This window comes from Megalobrama amblycephala, linkage group LG11, assembly GCF_018812025.1.
Source record: "Megalobrama amblycephala isolate DHTTF-2021 linkage group LG11, ASM1881202v1, whole genome shotgun sequence".
Classification (NCBI taxonomy): Eukaryota; Metazoa; Chordata; class Actinopteri; order Cypriniformes; family Xenocyprididae; genus Megalobrama; species Megalobrama amblycephala.
Window position 1 is genome coordinate 22,668,653 of NC_063054.1, and position 22,407 is coordinate 22,691,059.

General features: G+C 37.2%; 1 long non-coding RNA gene across 3 annotated transcripts in view; it reads left to right on the top strand.

Moving 5' to 3' along the window:
- Positions 1–22,407, top strand: part of LOC125278040 — a 100,154-nt gene that overhangs the window by 76,828 nt on the left and 919 nt on the right. For 2 of the 3 annotated variants that reach the window (XR_007187039.1, XR_007187037.1), the window contains one exon: positions 7,040–8,175. This is a non-coding gene — a long non-coding RNA (uncharacterized LOC125278040). Of the gene's footprint in view, positions 1–7,039; positions 8,176–22,407 lie in introns of those variants that run through there. The other variant, XR_007187038.1, reaches the window with a different exon arrangement.

The following is a 22,407-nucleotide window of genomic DNA, read 5'->3' on the forward strand; positions in this document are numbered from 1 at the left end:
GAGTTTTGTTTTGTTATGATACGTTCATGTGTTCGTAAAACACAGCATTTTATAACAAAATTCAAAATGGCCGACCAAAGAAAATTGGATATCGTTCAACTCGGTATGCCAATTCGGCCCTTCAGGGCTTGACCCCTAATAATAATAATAATAAACATAGTAGACCTAATAATAATAATTTAATTTTTTTATTTATTTTGTTATTTTGTTTTATATTTTACCTTCAGCAGAACTGCAATAGATCTACCAATGGAATGAAAAACCATGCTCAATTTTTCTGGCTAGTCAAAAAAATTATTGAAAATGTGAACTAAACCATTCTGAAGTAAATCGAAAGGACCATAAATAATAGATAACATGCGGTTTGTGCTGCACTGTCAAACAGGGGTCACAGCAGAAGTTTGCTAAAGTTTTACATTTAGTTGCATAAGAAGCATGAAACAGAGGCTGCATAAAAATATCTTAAATCCCTCTATATAAAGCCTAGCATAAAATCAACCCATATCAAAATGGGGGTGACAAACAGCACAAGAAAAATAATATGATTATGCACAGCAGGGGCAAAGCCTGGTTCTTTTCCAATGTCTGATTAGGTATAGCAGAATAGGAAATTGCCATTGACACCTGCTAAAAACTGAACAATTAACACAGGGATATGCATGAGTATTTGCAATCACTGACACAGAAGATTGTTTTTTAAATGAAAACATGTTTGTGGCTTGATGTTATGACAGGAAATATCACTTGCTGAACAACTTTATTACCATACAGGAGGAAAAAAGTAAATGAAAGAGTAAAACAAACAAAAATGAAATCCCTACAACATGTGCCATGAATCACTCATGGTGATTTGTTGACATATAAATAGCTTACATGGGTCAATAAATATTTATTTTAACTTTGCAGCCTCTCCTACAATTTTGTAATATCTTCCAGTAAAAAAAAGAATGCGAACAGTCAGTTTGCTGCTGCACTTAAAGGCATAGTTCACCCCCCCCCCCCAAAAAAAAGAAAATCTGTCATTTACTCACCCCCATGTCATTCCAAACCCGTTTATTTATATAAAGAATGAGTGACATGCATACAGTAAATCTGGAAGCTTTTTTCAAGTGTACTGACATGATGCAGACATAATGTGATGTGGTGCTCAAGTAGGGGATTTTGGTTCAAATCCAGCTCGTGTTGTATCCTGAGTAGCTTCTATCCCTCATTTACTTTAGTTTCTCTGACTTTGATATAAAAAAAAAAGAAAATACATAAAAATGTGCTCAAAACGTCCCATTAAAGTTACATAAAGACCTACCGTTGTGGCATTTATGTGGTACGTAAGGGATATGTTAAAAAATTATACTTGATGATAAAATTATACTCTGGTCTCAGCAGAATTGCACGACTTTAGAAGCATAGCTACATTTATGTTTAATCAGCATCTCCCAAGTTCTTCCTGCAGAGCTGAAACTCTCACAAACACTAGAAGTATGTCCCCATAATTTACTCCTACTGTGTTTTAGAGTGTTTGATCAGCAGAGAAGCTAGAGATGAGCAGAGGAAAATTATTTATGAGGAAGTTTTGGCAGGACCCTGTTCCTGGACCCTGACCCCCTGTCCAGAGCAGGTTAAGGTAATGTAAAGGAGACTATATTCACCCAGGACTAATTACATGACCACCCTGATAAACAGCTTGTACTTTGATAAACTTTTTTGCTGGTGCCTACACTTTTGCACTTGCTGCCTTCTAATAAATATTAATGACACAAACAGAAATCAGAGATGCGCTTTTTTCTCTTCTGTCTGTCCTTGTGAGTCAAGGTTATGTTTCTTTCTAATAAAATGCTACCTGTTTAATGAAGATATGAGCTTGAAATTATGATCCTAAAAACGGGGAAAAACATGCCGAAGACGCATATAGTATCTGTCTGACTTTGTGAATTATAAACAGACTGAAACTGTAGTTTTTGTAACACTTTACAATACAGTTTAATTCTTTAACATTAGATAAAGCATTAGATTTCATGAACCAACAACTTTTTTTACAGCAATTATAAATCTAGGTTCATGTTCATTTATAAATATACATTTGTTCATTGTTAATTCATGTTCATTAATAATACATTAACTCATGTTAATTTATACAACTTGAGAAGTTGTATATGTATTAATGTAGAAATTAACATTTACAGATTTTTTTAAAGCTAGATTAAAGTGTTGTTCATTGTTAGTCTAGAATACATAATGCATTGGCTAACATTCACAAATTGAAAGAGTGTGTGTTACTGTAGCTCTGTCACAATCAGGTTAAATATAAGCACATGATAAAGAAGATGAATCACAAATAAAGGCAGGTAAATCGCAAGTATACATTGATGAGACCGGACAACTCACAAATGAAACAAGGGAACTTATTTACAGGGAACAAACAAAGGGAACTAATTAGGCAACAGCTGAACAGAATGACTAATCAAATGAGTAACCATAGTAACTAATAACAAACTCAGGCATGCAGGAAAACAGCATTGACAGTAAAAAAAAAAAAACTCAAAACTGAACGTACCTCTGACAAGCTTTACACTACATTTTAAAAGTGTTGGGTCAGTATTTTTTTAAGAACTTAATGCTTTAAAGGTGCTCTAAGTGATCCTGTTGACGTTCGAAGTGTTGTCAAACAAAACAGAGGCTAGCTAGACCCTCTCTTCTCCTAAAGGATTAGTCCACTTTTAAATAAACGTTTCCTGATAATTTACTCACCCCCATGTCATCCAAGATGTTCATGTCTTTCTTTCTTCAGTCAAAAAGAAATTAAAGTTTTTGATGAAAACATTCCAGGATTTTTTTTTCCATATAGTGGACTTCAATGGGCACCAAACAGTTGAAGGTCAAAATTAGTTTCACTGCAGCTTCAAATTGTTCTACACGATCCCAGACGAGGAATAAGGGTCTTATCCAGTGAAACCATCACTCATTTTCTAAAAAAATTTTTTTTTATACATTTTAACCAGAAATGCTCATCTTGAACTAGCTCTCTTCTTCTTCTCCTCTATAGAGAATGAGAATTATGTCACGATGTTTTCACTCCGCGTTGCATTTCGGGAAGGCGCCGCCATATTAGCAGGATACGCTATCCGTTGCTATGGTAACTTCTTCAGTGAACCCGAGATAAAGCGCAACAGAGAGAGAAAGCAGATTAATTTAATAAATAAATTTTGCGATACATACATAGTGATGTCAAGCAGTTTCTCTAAATAATGCTGCTTGCTAATAACTTAAACTTAAAAAATTGCTGTCGGCGCCGGTGGCCTCATGGGTAGCGCGCCGACATGTAGCGCTAATGCGCTTCGGGCGACCCGAGTTCGAGTCCCGGCTCGTGGTCCTTTCCCGATCCCGTCCCCCTCTCTCTCTCCCACTTCGCTTCCTGTCTGATCACTGTCCTATCATAATAAAGGCAAAAACGCCAAAAATAAATCTTTAAAAAAAAAAAAAAAACTTAAAAAATTGCTTTTAATTGCTTAAAGGGTCTGAACATAAAGCATACTACGGACAGAAACCCAGATGAGCCCAGAATATGAACGCAACACATTTAATTACACGTGTTTTCCTCCCATAAAGAAAAAGACAGTGCCAATAAAATAACAAACTTAGTAAACACTATACTAATAAAGCACAGAAAAATTGGGTTGTGCCGAATTTGTTTTTTAATATCATTATAAGGCTAAATTAAGCGACGTTTCTCAACAGTTTTCTATGTGACGAAAACGCTCGTGAATTTAAACACGTTGCGTTCACATCATGGGCTCAACTTTACTTTATTAGTATGCTGTTTACTGAGTTTGGTCTGATCTATCACTGTCTTTCTTAGTACATTAAGTAATAAGTACATTATATCGGTTTTCTATGGGAGGAAAAGGTGTTATTTAGTCTCTCCCGATAGAGCCACTTTCCTTTCACTTCGTCATTATCCATTTCATTCAAAGAAACTGCGGCGTATCGCAAAATTGCAAACAAATATCACGCTATTTCTCTCGGTCTGACCGTCTCACTGTCAGAGTAACCATGGCAACGGATAGCGTATCCTTCTAATATGGCGACGCCTTCCCGAAATGCAACACGAGTCAAAGTGCAGTGACGCAACATTCTCATTCTCTATTAGAATTCCAGCAGTGTAGACACTGCTAAGCGTATTACTGCCCTCCACAGGTCAAAGTTTGAACTAATTTTTATATGCAATATGCTAGTTCAGTAGTATATAACAATTAGTTCAAACTTTGACCTGTGGAGGGCAGTAATACACTTAGCAGCCTCTACACTGCTGGAATTCTAATAGAGAACAAGAAGAGAGCTAGTTCAAGATGAGCATTTATGGTTAAAACTATATAATTTAAAAAACAAATTTTAGAAAATGAGTGATGGTTTCTCTAGATAAGACCCTTATTTCTCATCTGGGATCGTGTAGAACAATTTGAAGCTGCAGTGAAACTAATTTTGACCTTCAACTGTTTGGTGCCCATTGAAGTCCACTATATGGAAAAAAAAAACCTGGAATGTTTTCATCAAAAACTTTAATTTCTTTTCGACTGAAGAAAGAAAGACATGGACATCTTGGATGACATGGGGGTGAGTAAATTATCAGGAAAAGTTTATTTAAAAGTGGACTAATCCTTTAAACACCGATAATGATAAGAAAAGTTTCTTGCGCACCAAATCAGCATATTACAATGATTTCTGAAGGATCATGTGACACTGAGATCTGGAGTAATGATGCTGAAAATTCAGCTTTAAGCTCAAATTTCAGCTCAAAGTAAAAAATTGCATTTTTAAAATATATTAAAATGGAAAACAGTTATTATTACTGTAATATCTCGTAACATTACTGTTTTACTTTATTTTTGATCAAATAAATGCTGCCTTGGTGAGCATAAGAGACTTCAAAGACATTAAAAAAGGCCCCCCGACCCCCTTACCGACCCCCACACTTGAATTGTATACTTTTAAAAAAATATGTTGTGAACCCATGGATTTCTGTTTAAATTCTTCATACAATTTGATCAGATCAACTAACAAGTAACAACAACAGGAAAAAAAACATAGTCTGCCTAAATAAATAACACAAGGTATGCATTGTCTTGTCTGTAATGAACACATTGTGTAAATATTCACAGTGCCAGGTGGAAAGATTCTGGAAAATCTCTGTTGAGTTGTCGACAGCACATAAAACACTAAACAAGAACGGTGCTCATGGGAGGACTCCATGGAGGAAGCCATTGTCCAAAACCAACTAACAAGCAAAAAGGGAAAAAAAATGCTAAATGTTTGAAGATTGCAAAAGAGCCTTTGGATGCTCCACAGTGCTATTGGAAAAATATTATATGGACTAAAACCAATGTTGTGTGGGGAGGGAAAAAGCCACAGTAGACCAATATCAAAAGCTCATCATGGTTTGGAGCTGCTGCCTCAGAGCTATCATTGATGGAAAATTAAATTTCCAAGTTTATCAGAGATAAATTTGTTGTGTCTGAATTGATGCTCAACAGATGTTGGGTGATCCAATGGGACAACGACCCAAAGTAGAGTGTAAATCAACAACACGATGGCTTCAACAGAAGAAATTCTGCTGTTACTGACTGACCCACTCAGAGTCCTGGCCTTAAACTGACTGAGGTGCTTTGCCATGTCCTCAATGGAGGGATTCACCTCAAAAGTAATGATTAGAAGCAGTTTTGTAAAGCAGAACGTTGCCTAATTCCTCCTGACTGTTGGGCATGTATGGTTCGCAGTTACAGGAAATATTTGGTGGAGGTTATTAAAGAAGGGTTAAAGGTGCAATATGTAAGAATTTTGCAGTAAAATATCCAAAAAATAGTTATATATTTTGTTCACTTGAGTACTTACAATATCCCAAATGTTTGCTACTATTTGTAAATTGTGAGAAAATTGCCATTTTAACCAAGGCTTCGGGACATGTGAGGAGTCGCCTGTCAATTGCGTCATACCCGCGTTACCCTCGGTTTCCGGGGTTTTAATAGACAAGGGAACAACTGATTTTATATATGTATAGACAAACTAATTATTGTTATATAGCTCAACACGTTTAGTCTTATTTTTAAATCTAATTTTCTTGTTTTTTTGCGAGTACCATGCTTTACCATGCCTCAGAGAAAAACACTATTTTGTCAAGTAGCTAACATAGCATAATCAGATGCAGCTTTATTTTTAGTAACAGTAATACAGCATTTTCTCCATCATACAATACGTTTTAAAGTTAATTGCATGCCATTTATCAACACAAGCCACCCAGCATTTAATATGATATTCTAAAATCGATCTAGCTTACTGTTACTGCAGTACGCAACAAGTGTCTCACAGCAGCCGCCGAGCAAACACTATAACGTTATAACATCTTCAACACACTCATATGTATCTAATATGATAAACAGAGCTGTGTTACCTCATACTCATGACCGGAAAAGCGGAAGCGGCGCCGGCGACTGCGACTGCGGCATAATAAAAGTTCCACTGCTCGCGGCGTGTGTTGCACCTCGTTCAGCTCCCACAACACTCAGTCCTGCTCTGCTTCATACTACAGTAACGTTAATAAGCAGCACCTCTGTTTTCAGCATTGATAATAATAAGCAATGTTTCAAATCAGTATATTAGAATGATTTCTGAAGGATCATGTGACACTCAAGGCTTTTCCCTCACAAAAATAAATTATAAATAAAATAAATAATATTATATTTCACAAAATTATATGAAATCTAAAATATCTACATATAACACAAGGTTTGGCCTGTTAGTTTTTTACTTTTTTCTCCTAATTTCTCCTCACCACTTAAAGTGATCTGTTCCAGCTCCACTCTGGGTTTTCCATTTCCCACTCACTGCTCAGCCATTATATTATATATTATATAAACCATAATGGATAAATGATCATGTGTATTAGTTTTTAAACCTCTTCCTCTTCCTCGGTAACAATATTTCAAAACATATGTCTTCTTCCATTCATAATGCATGAGCTCTAATGCACATATTCTGTTTTGGAGAGCAGGAGCTGAGAGGGGCACGGGAGAAGCATGGCGCCGTTTGATCAGAGCTAATGCGCTGGAAGCAGCCGAGGATGCTACCCTTACCGCTCTTTTCCCAGGAGAGATGGGGAGCGGAGCGAAGAAAGGGTGAATGAAGATGTTCCCAGCGGACACCTGCAGAGCATACCTCACCTTCATCCATCAGGAATCTCCCCTATGAGTTAATGCCGGTAGGGAACAACCTGACAGGTTTGGCCTTAATGGCGTTTTCTGTAGAGATTTGAGAATATTGCAGGAGTGCTAGTTAACATAAGAAGTGTTCCTGCAATGCTTTTTTTTTGTGGCGTGTTTGTCTCATATTCACATCAGCTTAGTGACATGGAGGCCAACCTGAAAGTGAAAGACAGTTATGAGGGTCAGACCCGAGATTGAAACTTGTGAAAAGCTTTCAAACCTTGCAGTTCCATCAGAGTCTTGTTTGTCTCTGAAAATGTATGAATTTGGCACTCGTATGTTGAATCAGTTGTTGGCTTTTACCTAAACCTGAACTGCACTTAGTTCCATTGATTGCCATTCAGCTTCACATATGAAATGTGTTTATTTAATGGATGACACATTTCAATACTTTTTTTCATACAAACTGTCTTAAGCAGCTCCATCTCTCAGCCTTGCAAGGTCAAATGTCTACTTAAACGTGCAAGGCATGGATTATTAAAGCCCCTTACATTTCAACATATAATAGGAGGCCTTGCGGAACTGAAAAATAATGTGTTTGTGTGTAAATAAGCAAAAATGAAATGGCTTGTCCCAGTGGGTTATGATCAGATGTACTGGCTTTGCTGCAATAAACCGAATCTTGTTAAAATGGCCCTTCATATATAGCGTTTTTCAAAACGCTTTACAACTCCCTCAAGAACACTGAATCACTTCATGATCAATGCTGCTATACATGTTCAAGATGTTCACTATTGTTTGTTTGTTCAATGGCAGCATTCAGCTGTCATCTAGTTGTCGGCAGGCATCTATTTTCTAAATGCATCTTGTTGGATTTACCATTGTTTCGACTGTTCACAAGACCAGAAGCTTGAGTATACACCTACATGTACATGATTAACTGCCATTTTGTGTACATTTACTGAGCTTCATACACAACTGATTTCAATTACACTGCGTTCCAAATTATTATGCAAGAGACAAATCAGTAAGATTTCTGTACAATAAACATTCAGATTTTAGTTTTTCTAAGAAAATGTTTGTTCGTTTATTTATCCATGTCTTTTTAGATAACTGGGATCAATCTCAGACAAAATAATTTGCCAGGTCTATGGAAACCCTACTTAGAGGTTGTTCCACATTATTAAGCAAGTCACAGTTCTCATGCAATATGGGGAGGAAGAAAGATCTTTCTGAAGATGAAAAGCATGAAATGGTGCAATGTTGTGCAAAAGGCATGAAAACAACTAATATTGTGTGAAACTGAATGGAGATTATCGAATTATCATAAGATTTGTGAGTGATTTAGAGCACAGCAGAACTCGGTCAGATAAAGGCTTATTGAGGAAAGTTCCTGTCAAAAAAATGTATTGTATTAAAAGGGCAGCTATAAAAAAAGCCAGTGTTGAGCAGCAAACAGGTATTTGAAGCTGCTGGTGTCTCTGGAGTCTCGAGAAGCTCTCCATGCAGGCTGGCAGTTGTGCGTAAAGATGCATTTTAGACACCACTAACCAAACCTCACAAAGAGAAACATTTACAGTGGGTGTAGAAATACATGAAGACTCATTTTTAAATAGTTTTATTCACTGACTAATGCCGTACTACAATGGATGGTCTAAATGGATGGATTTCTGGATGGTTGGTGAATGGCCACCACGTTCCAACAAGACTGCGACGTCAGCAAGGAGCTGGTGGGTGATGATTTGGGCTGGAATACTGGGAAGTGAGATGGAGGGTATTAAAATGAATTTTGCAAGATATGTGGAGTTCATAACTGGCCATTTTCAGCTATGGTATAAAAAGGAGGATAGTGCATAGTACAATGCACTATTGTACAATGCACTATGCACTATCCCATGCTGCAAAAAAAACACCACAGCAATAAAACTGTTTGAAAATGTATTTCTACACCCACTGTAAATGTTTCTCTTTGTGAGGTTTGGTTTGGAGTGGCTGAAATGCATCTTTAAGCACAACTGCCAGCCTGCATGGAGAGCTTCTTGAGACTCCAGAGACACCAGCAGCTTCAAATACCTGTTTGCTGCTCAACACTGGCTTTTTTTATATCTGCCCTTTTAATACAATACATTTTTTGATAGGAACTTTCCTTAATAAGCCTTTATCTGACCGAGTTCTGCTGTGCTCTAAATCACTCACAAATCTTATGATAATTCGATAATCTCCCTTCAGTTTCACACAATATTAGTTGTTTTCATGCCTTTTGCACAACATTGCACCATTTCATGCTTTTCATCTTCAGAAAGATCTTTCTTCCTCCCCATATTGCATGAGAACTGTGACTTGCTTAATAATGTGGAACAACCTCTAAGTAGGGTTTCTATAGATCTGGCAAATTATTTTGTCTGAGATTGACACCAGTTATCTAAAAAGACATGGATAAATAAACAAACAAACATTTTCTTAGAAAAACTAAAATCTGAATGTTTATTGTACTGAAATCTTACTGATATGTCAATTGCATAATAATTTGGAACGCAGTGTAGTTTCATTTGCAACCAAAATCCATCAAAATCCTCCAGAGATGGATCAGGAAGTAATAGTTTGGATTGCATATATGTTGGTGTAATATTTTGGATTGCGTATATAAACGTGTATGTTGTTGCCGGGTTATTACATGATGAGACGCGAACTTGCTTCCTGAAGCTGCTTATACTTGCTCTGAGGCATGTTGGCAATTATGTCAACATAATTCATGGCAACTAAGACTTCAGGGAAGAACAATGAAACAGGTTTAGCAGATTTATTACCTCACAATCTGAATTCTCCATTGTTTTCCTTGCCCTACCTCTGGAGACCATGCAAAACAGCCTCTCTTGGAAGATGCTAGCAATGCCAGATGTTTTATAGAGAGGAAAACCTTGACACTACAGAGTACACAGGAACAAATAGAGGTGTGAGGAAGCTGGGAATGGCACTAAAGTATATATGCATAAGATAAAACACATAATCAGTCATTTGACCACTAAATCATTGTCATTTGTGTACGTGTTACATTTTAAAAGAAACATAATATTGCAGTACTCACTATGATTTTTAATGGAAAGTAATGCGTTGTTACATTTGTTACCTTTTCTTACCATCAGCTGACTGAGACTCACTTTCTTCCAGAGAAGAAGTGCTCTTTTAGTCTTTATTCTTTAGTTTTTATCCCCTGACATACAGTACATTAGTTTGCATGCAATGACCATGAAAAGATGTATTAAACAAAAGAATCATCGGTTTGAGCCATGCACCGGAAAGTTTCATTTTCAGTGTACCCCTTTTTTTTATATTTAGTTTTTCTTTACATTATATATGGTGCATATTGATTGTGCACCTTAAATATGCCTCCTTTTTTTTTCCACTGAGGGAAGGTTTTCAATTTATCAGTAAATGATTTGAATGGATTAACAAATAATGTGTTCCTATTCATCTCAATGGAAGTTGTTGTCATGGACCAATGGTAATTGTCCTTAACATAATTGTTTTTTCAGGCAATCTTTTAATCTGTAAATAGTTCCCTTAACACTGCATTTGAAATCTATCCATTTTCCGCTCTTGTTCTTAAATGTATATCATTGTATGAACAGGCAACTGAAGGTACACTGTAAAATCCAACAGATGTTCTAATGAACACTTTTAGTTAACTTTACTAATAGTTAAATCTGCTAATTTGTACTATTCACATACTACACCTTGTTTACTCAGAAAACCCAAGTTAAGATTAATTGATTGGTTTGAATGCTATTCTGTCAAGCATTAAAAACCTGGGACAATTCTTAATAGACTTTTCACTCATTTCCTCTACTTCTGCAGTTATCTTTCTCTAGTTGCATTCACTAATTTCCCAAAGTCATATTGAATGTTGAATTGTCAATACAACTGAAAAATTTGAGAGAACATCACATAAGTTGACTTCATAAATTGATGACGACTTTCCTGACATGTTTTTTGTTTGTACTCGCCATTATGGTAATCAGTGTCCATTTTGGTTGGGCACTTGAAACATCATTTATATTATTGTAATTCTCTTCCTATTGATGCAGCAATGCAACAAGAAATCAGTTATTTGGTTTCAAAGGAAGGGAAGTAATAAAAAGGTTGCTTTTAAAAGGTGGCCTAACTTCTAACTAAACCATTAAAGGGATAGTTCACCCAAAAATGAAAATTTGATGTTTATCTGCTTACCCCCAGCGCATCCAAGATGTAGGTGACTTTGTTTCTTCATTAGAACACAAATGATGATTTTTAACTGCAACCGTTGCCGTCTGACAGTCAAATAATAGGAGTGAATGGGAACTTGGATCAATAAGAGTTGAAAAACCTTGCATAGACAAATCCAGATTAAACCCTGCGGCTCATGACGACACATCGATGTCCTAAGACACGAAACGATCGGTTTGTGCGAGAAACCGAACAGTATTTATATCATTTTTTACCTCTAAAACACCACTATGTCCAACTGCGTTCAGCATTCGCTTGGTGAGGTCTGATCACGCTCTGACAACGGCAGTGATGTCTCTCGCATATACTTCAATGAGTGCTAGACATCACTTCCATTGTCAGAGCGCGATCAGACCTCACCAAGCGAATGCTGAACACAGTTGGACATAGTGGTGTTTTAGAGGTAAAAAATTATATAAATACTGTTCGGTTTCTCGCACAAACCGATCGTTTTGTGTCTTAGGACATCAATGCGTCGTCACGAGCCGCAGGGTTTAATTTGGATTTGTCTATGCAAGGCTTTTCGACTTATTGATCCAAGTTCCCATTCACTCCCATTATTCGGCTGACAGACGGCAACGGTTGCAGTTAAAAATCATCATTTGTGTTCTACTGAAGAATAAAAGTAACCTACATCTTGGATGCGCTGGGGGTAAGCAGATAAACATCAAATTTTCATTTTTGGGTGAACTGTCCCTTTAACAAGTTTTTCATGTTAAATAAATTATCTTTTACAATTTCATTGCTTACACGTCATAAACACCTTGTGAAACTTTTAATTGGGTTGATATACTGTAATCCCTCTATATTTATGAAAAAATCTTGAAATTGACTATGCTTGAGTCACACACATACTTCAACATTCAGCATACAAAACAACAATGGTAGCTACTAAGTCAAGAGTAAATCTAAAGTAAATGAACAAGTACTCTCTACAGTTCTTTTTTAGTTACTAGAAGTCTTGTGGAAGTGAAATATACTAACTAAGCATTTGTCAGTACAAAATACTATTCCTATTTCACATAGTTTAAGGCAATTGGTTTGCATGCCTTTTTAAGTCTAATTAGATTTTACAGTATAAGTTTTAATTTGAGTTTATGCATTTTAAAAATAACTTACACGTACTTCACATGCAATCTTATGTCATCTCTGTTTATGATTGCTTTTAACACTTCAGAGTTCACTGGAGATTATTATTCAGAGCATGGCCAAGCTTGAGGGAATTCAGTATTCTTGTGCAGTAAACATTGTTTTGACATCATGACAGCTGTGAACCAAAGATGCCTGCAGCAACTTTGCACCGTTGCACAAAACTTTATCTCTGCTGTGCCAGACAATATTCAGCCCACTACAGCAGATGAAACCATGCACAGCGGCACGGTAAACCTGTAACTACTGCTCAATTAAACACAAACCCTTGACATCTGAGTGAATGAAGGCTGACAATTGTCACATGACTCTTTTGTACATATGTCTGAATTCACTGATGCATGAGAGGGAAAGGGACTCTACCACCAGCCTATCATTAGCAAATGGGTTAGTGGACTCGCAAAAACACACTCGCAAGACCAAACACCTCAGTTCGGGCTGCAAAACTGTCTGATTCTCATGTGTGAAATGCTCGTGAAGAGTATACCTATGTACAAGCTCTCTATTCTGTCAGATGGACGACTCACTATTCTGCTCTAAATGTTCTTCCCTGTCGCCATGCTGTAACCTGAGATAATGATGCATGTTTATGGCCTTTTCACCACTTTTTTTCTTGGCAGAAACAGCATTTCCAGGGCACTCTGCTCTCATTCATGCCATCTAAGGAAATAACTGTGATTATTGTACACTTCAAAGATGAAATGTGTAATTTTCCGATCTTAAAATACTTTTTTTTTCGCAGTTTAATGTAGGGACAACTAAGTAAAATGTTTAACACTGTGATAGGATAGGACTGAAGTTTTATTTTTATTTTATTTTATCATGACAGAAAATGTTGTATTTATTTAGTTATTTTTTTATTTTTATTGTGTGCTTTCGTCCTGGCTTTTTGTTCCAGATAAGGCACCTTATTAAGGTTTTCATAGGGAATTTGGAGTCTTCATTGAGGTTTTAATAGACTAAAAACATTGCCATTCAAAGAGTTCATTTCCTGAGAACTAAAAGTAGACCTTTTGAAAGGTCAAGAGTCGAGACTGGGAGCAAACACACCCACAATCCACAAGATCGATTTGATACTTCAGTCTAAGTGTATACTGCTTCTCTGAGCCTGTAAAGCTCACTGGAAGAACATGATATTACAGCATGTTGTTATTATTCTTATCCTATATATTATAGAAAACCAGATGCTTTCTCACATACAGTATATTGATCACATGCTCAAAGTTGCTTCAACTGTGCAATTGTTGTGTTATCTGTCTGGAGTGTGCCTAAATGAACTACCATGTTAGTGGACACTATGGATGGGTTAGGTAAACTGGTATTGAGTAAATGGTATTGAGAGAAACTGCTCAGATATTTTTATATTATTATTTAATATTGATCATTTGATCTCTGTTGAAATGCTCATCTGAGAGGTCAAGATTTGATTCAAAATATTGTATAAAATGTATCAGGTTACATTTTATTTTACAGTATGTGCACTTACATGTACTTACATTTAGTACTTGCGTTTAGTTTTCTTTCTGTTTTTGACATTTTATATTAAAATAGCAAGTTGTAAACAGCTGGTTACACTTTATTTTAAGTTGTCTTGGTTAGCGTAATTATTCATATAAGTACTGAGTAATATTGATTAACTACATGTACTTAATATATGGTTATGGTTAGGATCAATGTTGGTTTAGGGTTAGTTGCATGTAATTATGCATAATATAGTTATTACTATAGTATCTACATGTAACATGTAACATAGACACAAATAAAGTGTAACCAATAAGCTTCAAGGTTTGAAAAAAATAGGCTAGTGATTTAAATTCCTGCATTAAAGTTGCGTTAAGCTGTTTTTCTTAAGACAATTTGCACTCCATGAAAGGAATCGCTAATGATGATGTTAAACTAATACCCCGAAGCAGACAATAATTACGATTATTGTTACAATTGCTCTAACAAAGTTGTAAGCAATTGTAATGCTAATGTAATTGTTTAGTCATCATAAGTAGGATCTCTATATAAAACTAGTTTTTAGATAGGTTAGATGCTTGTTCTCTAATGAGACAGCATGCGGTATTTACAGAAGGAATTTGTTAAAAATAAAATACCACAGAGCACAGATAAACTCCAAAACTGTTTTGTCGAGTTGTTTTCTTTACAGCTCATTATGCAAGCTTCACGTATATCCTTAAGCTGAGTATCACAGTTTACTTGACTTTCTCAACTCTCTTCCAGCACTTTCTCAGATGCAGGAAATTTGCATTAATTAAGCAAACTCTGTGATTCAACTGAGGTGCAAGAATACTGTTGCAGGAGGAATATATTTGAATCAATTTCAGAGAAAGAAAGTAAACGAACAGACTGTCGGAACTTATCACTTGTTCATGGTGAAGACAGGCTGCTAGACCTGTGGTTAGAATATAGTGTTTTATAAATGTGCCCTGTGTCTGTGTGTCAGTCTAGTTTTCATTGATCTTCAGCAACATTGCTACAGTTTAATGCTGCGTATCACTGGCCTTTCAGTGTTGCTGATGGTTTATGAAGCATTAGTCATTATAAATGGCAACTTTACGTTGGATCCCATAGCATTTTAGAGTTAACAGATATCAATTATATGATTGATTGATCTAATTGTTACTTAACTGATGTTGAATTCCTACTAAACATACAATGTGCAATATTTACAATATACAGCACTCTGGAATACTTGATTCTGATTGGTCAATCACTTCATTCAGCACTCAGATTATCATTTTTCCCATTAACTGAAACAGGCACAACTTTCATGTCTCTCATATCACATCGCCGATTTCTGCTCTCATTTATTTAGATTGTTGTAAAAAGGACCTCAGAACTTCTGGTGTGCTTATGCCACGTAATTACCATAATTACAAGATGACAAAGAGATTATTCTTGAATTATTACAACATAGGAGTTATCAAACAGAAACATACAAAAACGAAGCCACTTCCATTTTAAGGGTTTCCGCATGACGTTGCAGAAGTCTCAAAAAATGACAAAAATTACCATTTTGAAAAAGACATGAATGCATTTAACAAGGTATATGGTGTGAACTCACCTTTCAGTGATAACTGTTGATTATAGAGTACCATTTTGTTATTTGTAGGGAATTTTGGGATCAAATACAAGTAAGATTATAAAATAATTTCAGCTCAGATCAATATTTCAGTATTCATTTTATGTACCACTACAGTCAACAAGTTAGACAGAATATGCTGCCATGACACATTTCCCATGACATATTTTGTATAATAAACATAAATGATTAAAAATACTTTGCATACAGCTAGAGCAATCTCGTCAAAATGCATTCCAGCAGTAGCACAAATGCTCTTCATCCATCCCTCTGAGCTGAAATGTCTATCTCTTAATCTGCAGGAACTAAATTATTAACATGCCTGCTGGCGGTGAGAAAACACACCTTCCAGCAACAAATTAAACACAGCGCCCACAATTAACAAGCTGACGCTCTACTCAAGCACTTCATTGGGCTTTTAACGTTTCCTATCTCTGCTAAAATGCTAATTGCTTGCAGAGATGCCATTGTCAAGCTTGGGTTAAATAAGCAGTTTAAATTCTTTGTGCTGAATAACCAGTTGTGCACATCAAGTTTACATTACAATTCTATCCAAGTCGTGTAGTGTTTATGCTAAGTTAGTCTATGCTTGTGCTTTATATAGAACATTATTATGCAGCTCTGAAATACTTAAAGGTGCCCTAGATTCAAAATTTGAATTTACCTTGGCATAGTTTAATAACAAGAGTTCAGAACATGGAAAAGACATACATTTGAGTTTCAAACTCCATTGCTTTCTCTTTCTTCTGTAAATATCATTGGTTTAAAAGACTTCCGGAAAACACGCGGATCTCAACATAACACCGACTGTTACGTAACAGTCGGGGTGTACGCCCCAATATTTGCATATGCCAGCCCATGTTCCCAACATTATGAAAGGCATTAGACAAGGGCAGCCAGTAACGTCTGGATCTGCACAGGTGAATCAACAGACTAGGTAAGCAAGACCAACAGCGAAAATGGCAGATGGAGGAATAATAACTGACATGATCCATGATAGCATGATATTTTTAGTGATATTTGTAAATTGTCTTTCTAAATGTTTCATAAGCATGTTGCTAATGTACTGTTAAATGAGGTTAAAGTTACCATCGTTTCTTACTGAATTCACGGAGACAAGAGCCGTCGCTATTTTCATTATTAAACACTTGCAGTCTGTATAATTCATAAACACAACTTCATTCTTTATAAATCTCTCCAACAGTGTAGCATTAGCCGTTAGCCACGGAGCACAGCCTCAAACTCATAGAGAATCAAATATAAACATCAAAATAAATACTTTACTCACATAATTCGAAGCATGCATACAGCATGCCTGACGAACATCTTGTAAAGGTCCATTTGAGGGTTATATTAGCTGTGTGAACTTTGTAAATGTGTTGTAATATAATCGAGAGCTCGTGTGGCAGGGAGCACGCGAATTAAAGGGGCGGCACGCTGAAAAAATCAGTGCATAGTTAATGATGCCCCAAAATAGGCAGTTAAAAAAAATTATTTGAAAAAAATCTATGGGGTATTTTGAGCTGAAACTTCACAGACACATTCAGGGGACACCTTAGACTTATATTACATCTTGTGAAAAAGCATTCTTGGGCACCTTTAATTCTGATTGTTCAGTGGGTGGCATTCTGATATTTCCTGATATCATTGACGGTAGTCCATTGCAACACTGTATACAGTATGAGATTGCTTATGTAGGTAACAGGAACTAACAGTACTTTAATATTTCTCTTGTAAAAATCACATTGTTTTTTTTTTCCACACAAATGCAGTTGCATTTCAATTATTGACTGTAGTAAAAAAAAAACTCAGCTGATTATAAATATTGCTGTAATATTGTTGCTTGTCTGGTTGCTTGGCAGATTGTTTTGTACATTGTAATGGACTTTTTTTTTTCAAATGTATTTTAATATACAGTTAAACAATATTCAGTAAATAATGTACAATAATGTAAAATTAAAATGTTTGTAAATTTAATGTAAAATGTTTATCATTCATGTTGCTTATCAGTCATTATTTTAATGCAACTAAAGATCACATTAGCAAAATTTGGGCGAAATTTACACGGGTCCATTTTCTGTTGTCAGTAGTGCAGCAATGAACAAAGCACAGCTCACACAGAGGTCATGTTCTAACCAAACAGCTTTCTGTTATTCAACATGTTTAATTTGTGTGAGCAACTTGAAATTGTAGCCAAATCGGGGAAAATGCAGCCTTGCGTGAAATTTCTTATATTGTGGATTCCTATGCTATCAGAAAAAAGGTACAAAAGCTGTCACTGGGGAGTACCTAAAGAGTGCATATTAAATGTACATATTAGTACCGAAAATGTATATATTAGCTAAATGGTAAATATAAGAACCTTTTAAAGGGTAAAAGTGACAGCTTTGGTACCATTTTTTTTTTTCTGAGAGTGTATTACAATGACTGAAATGCGTCCACGAAAATTCCAGAAAATGTAAATGTGAACGCACCTTAAAGGGATAGTTCACCCAAAAATAAAAATTGTTAACATTTACTCACACTCAAGTAGTTCTATGACTTTCTTTGTTCTGCTGAACACAAAGGAATATATTGGAAGAATGTCAGTGTAACCCCTCTACCCAGGTCCTACTCGCCCCGCTTTGCGCGGGCTTCGAACCTGGGTCTCCAGTGTGGGAGTCAGATGCTCTAACAAGGAGGCTAAAGGCTGCAACCTCTAGCATCAGTCGCTAGAGCTTCTCTTGAGATCAGAGGAGTGAGGTTTTACTTACACAGCAACTACTAGCTGGCCTCCGTTATACTCACCCCCCTAAACCTCACTCCCATCCGGGACATGGCACCAATGTAACCCCTCTCAGTAACCAAACAGATCTCGCCCCCATTGACTACCATAGTATTTATTTTTTCCTACTATGGTAGTCAATGGGGGGCAAGATCTGTTTGGTTACTGACATTCTTCCAAATATCTTACTCTGTATTCAACAAAAGAAAGAAATCCATACAGGTTTGGAACTACTTGAGGGTGAGTAAATGATTACAGCATTTTCATTTTTGGGTGAACTATCCCTTTAAGTGAGCAGAAAATAGAAATTAAGAGGATGCCTTAAAAAACTAAGAAAAAAAAACTATTCTCACCTGGTTTAAGCTGGTCTAGTTGACCTGAAGTGTGACCAAAGCTCATTTAAAACCTTGTAAACAGGCGAGCCTAACCAGCTTGGCCAAGCTGGGAGACCAGCTAACCAATCGTAGGTTGTTTTTCCAGCAGGATGCATATTTGTTGCATCAGTTTATTGTTGAATGCATGGAACGAAGCTCTCTCCATCTGTCAAAAGATGGTTTCAACCACAATTCCTCCTGGTTTTTCCTGGATGAGACATAATTTTGCATGGGCCAAATGATTTAATGAAGTTTCCAGTCCTTTAAAACATGTTTAATAGTCATCTTAGAGTTCCAGAACAATCTGTAGGGAGTAGAGGTATTACAGCCGTGCACCACAACAAGAAAACTCCCATCCCAACTGTGCTGCACTCTTCCAGGATGAGGACACAGGGGAAGGAGTTAATGTACAATCAATAAAGATTTTAGAGAAACCAGGACATTTTAGAAAGGGGACGTTCACACACACGCACACACACACACACACACACATATACAAACTATGTGTATTAAATTACCATTGTCTAACTTTGTGTTTTATTTCAAAGTGATCCCATTATTTTGTAGCCTCTGAACAATTACATATCCATTCACTGCATTCACGGACTCAAATGAAGTGGAACCGCAGATGAGAGACTCTTCTCCCATCCTGTCTCTCTGGGGAACAGAGGAGAGAGCCTTTTCTGTGAAACCTTTTCTGTTCAAAGCCTCATCTGCGTCTTCCATTAGCCATGCAGAATGAAAAGAAAGCAAGACGGCAGCAGAAACACGCATTTTTGCGTGCGGGGGGAATCACCGGAGGCTCTGATCAGATGTAATGTAACAATTTAGCCCACAGTCGGGCCGCCATGCCTTTCCCTTTATTGAAGAGATGATTATGATTGCTCAAAGACTTGATTTGTTCATTTGCCTGGCATATGTTTTAAGATTGCAACAAACAATGATTCAGATTGCAGAAAGGTGAGCTGTGAATAAGGCAAATTAATGTGAGATTTGCAAGCTGCTGTTTTGAGATCAACTTTTAGAGGGCACTACCCTGCTTCCACACTGCATGATCTGATTTTGGTGATGGTTATTTGATGTTAAATTGAGTTTTCCAAGCACTCACCTATAGCTCATGCATGCTAACCTGACAATGATTCATGTATGAGAGTCATTGCTCTTAAATTATTAACTCAAAAGCTTCAATTCAAAACAAACAGGGGCAAATGTGATGCCAGCAAAGAGCTTTTCTTTGGCGACAGACATTTACTCATCCAGGGACAGAATCATAAATGCAAAGAGAGAGAAAGAAAGAGAAAGGTGCAAGCAAACATCGGATTGAAGGCCTTGTACTGTTCTCTGATTTAGAACACATTAACAAATACTCAAGACAAGAAAAATCTTAGTCTTATCAAATGTCTTTCAAATAAATGCTTATATTGTAAGCTGGGGCAAGGGTAAAACAATATATATTAAAGGCAGTTGAAAATAAAGTTTCCAAGACAGTTTGTGACCTTCATATATAAATTAGAAAAAAATCTGTTAAATTTGAATAAAAAACAACCCCTAGGATGTAAAAGTGGCCGTAGTTAGTACACCCACATGTGTACCTGTGACATGTAGGTTGAACTGCTCATAGATTCATATGTCTGCTGCCAGGACACATACTGCTCTCTCCATCTGTATCACTGACCGTTACACAGTCCGCTCACCCACATACTCACCTCTGAGTGCTAGGGTGGGCCGCTCCATCTCAGCACCTCTCACACTCAACCGGATCACCCATGTACCACATCATGTTTTTGCTGTAGGTCAGACTCTGTAAAACCGGTGAACACTCCTGCAGCTACTTGGATCAGTCACATCTTAAATTAAAGTTTGTTTATTAAAGGTGAAGGGTGTAATTTTTGGGATGTTAGATCCTAATATTTATAGACAACTTCCAAAACTGTGGACACACTCGCTCTGTAATACTATAGTAACGTTGAGCACTAGTGTGAGTTTGGAGTAGGGATGTGAAAAACCAAAACCGACTAGTCAATTTTGAAAATTAGGTTCTGCACATCCCAACCCCAAATTCAAGCCAGTGTTGCTAGGATTTTCAAACAGTTCAATGCCACAGATGGAGAATATTTACTATGAATTTACCTTTACATAAGAAACATTCTTGTCTTCAAAAGCAGTAAAATGTAGACAGGCACAACAGGCTGGAATTTAATGCAGAGGTCTTGAGACGTTCTATAAGACAATTTTTTGATTTGGTGTCTGAAAACTAGGGCTGAATAGATATTTTCAAATTCAATTCAGATTCACAAGCTCCTGATTCGATTTAATCCTGATCCATTTTGCCATTTTTGCTTACATATGAAATTAATTTTCTCTCAACCAATTCTGGAAATTTTACAGGGAACCATCTAACTTGGTACACCGATCAGGCATAACATTATGACCTAATATTGCATTGGTTCCTTCTTTTGCTGCCAAAACAGCCCTGACCTGTCGAGGCATGGACTCCACTAGACCCCTGAAAGTGTGCTGTGGTATCTGGCATCAAGATGTTAGCAGGAGATCCTTTAAGTCCCGTAAGTTGCGAGGTGGGGCCTCCATGGATTGGACTTGTTTGTTCAGCACATCCCACAGATGCTCGATTGGATTGAGATCTGGCGAATCTGGAGGCCAAGTCAACACCTCAAACTCATTGTTGTGCTCCTCAAACCATTCCTGAACCATTTTTGCTTTGTGGCAGGGAGCATTATCCTGTGGAAAGAGGCCACAGCCACCAGCGAATACTGTTTCCATGAAAGGGTGTACATGGTCTGCAACAATGTTTAGGTAGGTGGTACGTGTCAAAGTAACATCCACATGGATGGCAGGACCCAAGGTTTCCCAGCAGAACATTGCCCAAATCATCACACTGCCTCCACCGGCTTGCCTTCTTCCCATAGTGCATCCTGGTGCCATGTGTTCACCAGGTAACACACGCACTTGGCCATCCATGTGATGTAAAAGAAAATGTGATTCATTGCTCCATGGTCCAGTTCTGATGCTCACGTGCCCACTGTTGGCGCTTTCGGCGGTGGACAGACATCAGCATGGGCACCCTGACTGGTCTGCGGCTATGCAGCCCAATACGCAACAAACTGTGATGCACTGTGTATTCTGACACCTTTCTATCAGAACCAGCATTAACTTCTTGAGCAATTTGAGCTACAGTATCTCGTCTGTTGGATCGGACGACATGGGCCAACTTCGCTCCCCATGTGCATCAGTGAGCCTTGGCCGCCCATGACCCTGTCGCCGGTTCACCACTGTTCCTTCCTTGGACCACTTTTGATAGATACTGACCACTGCAGACCAGAAACACCCCACAAGAGCTGCAGTTTTGGAGATGCTCTGACCCAGTCGTCTAGCCATCACAATTTGGCCCTTGTCAAACTCGCTCAAATCCTTACGCTTGCCCTTTTTTCCTGCTTCTAACACATCAACTTTGAGGACAAAATGTTCACTTGCTGCCTAATATATCCCAGGTGCTGTGATGAAGAGATAATCAGTGTTATTCACTTCACCTGTCAGTGGTCATAATCTTATGCTTGATCG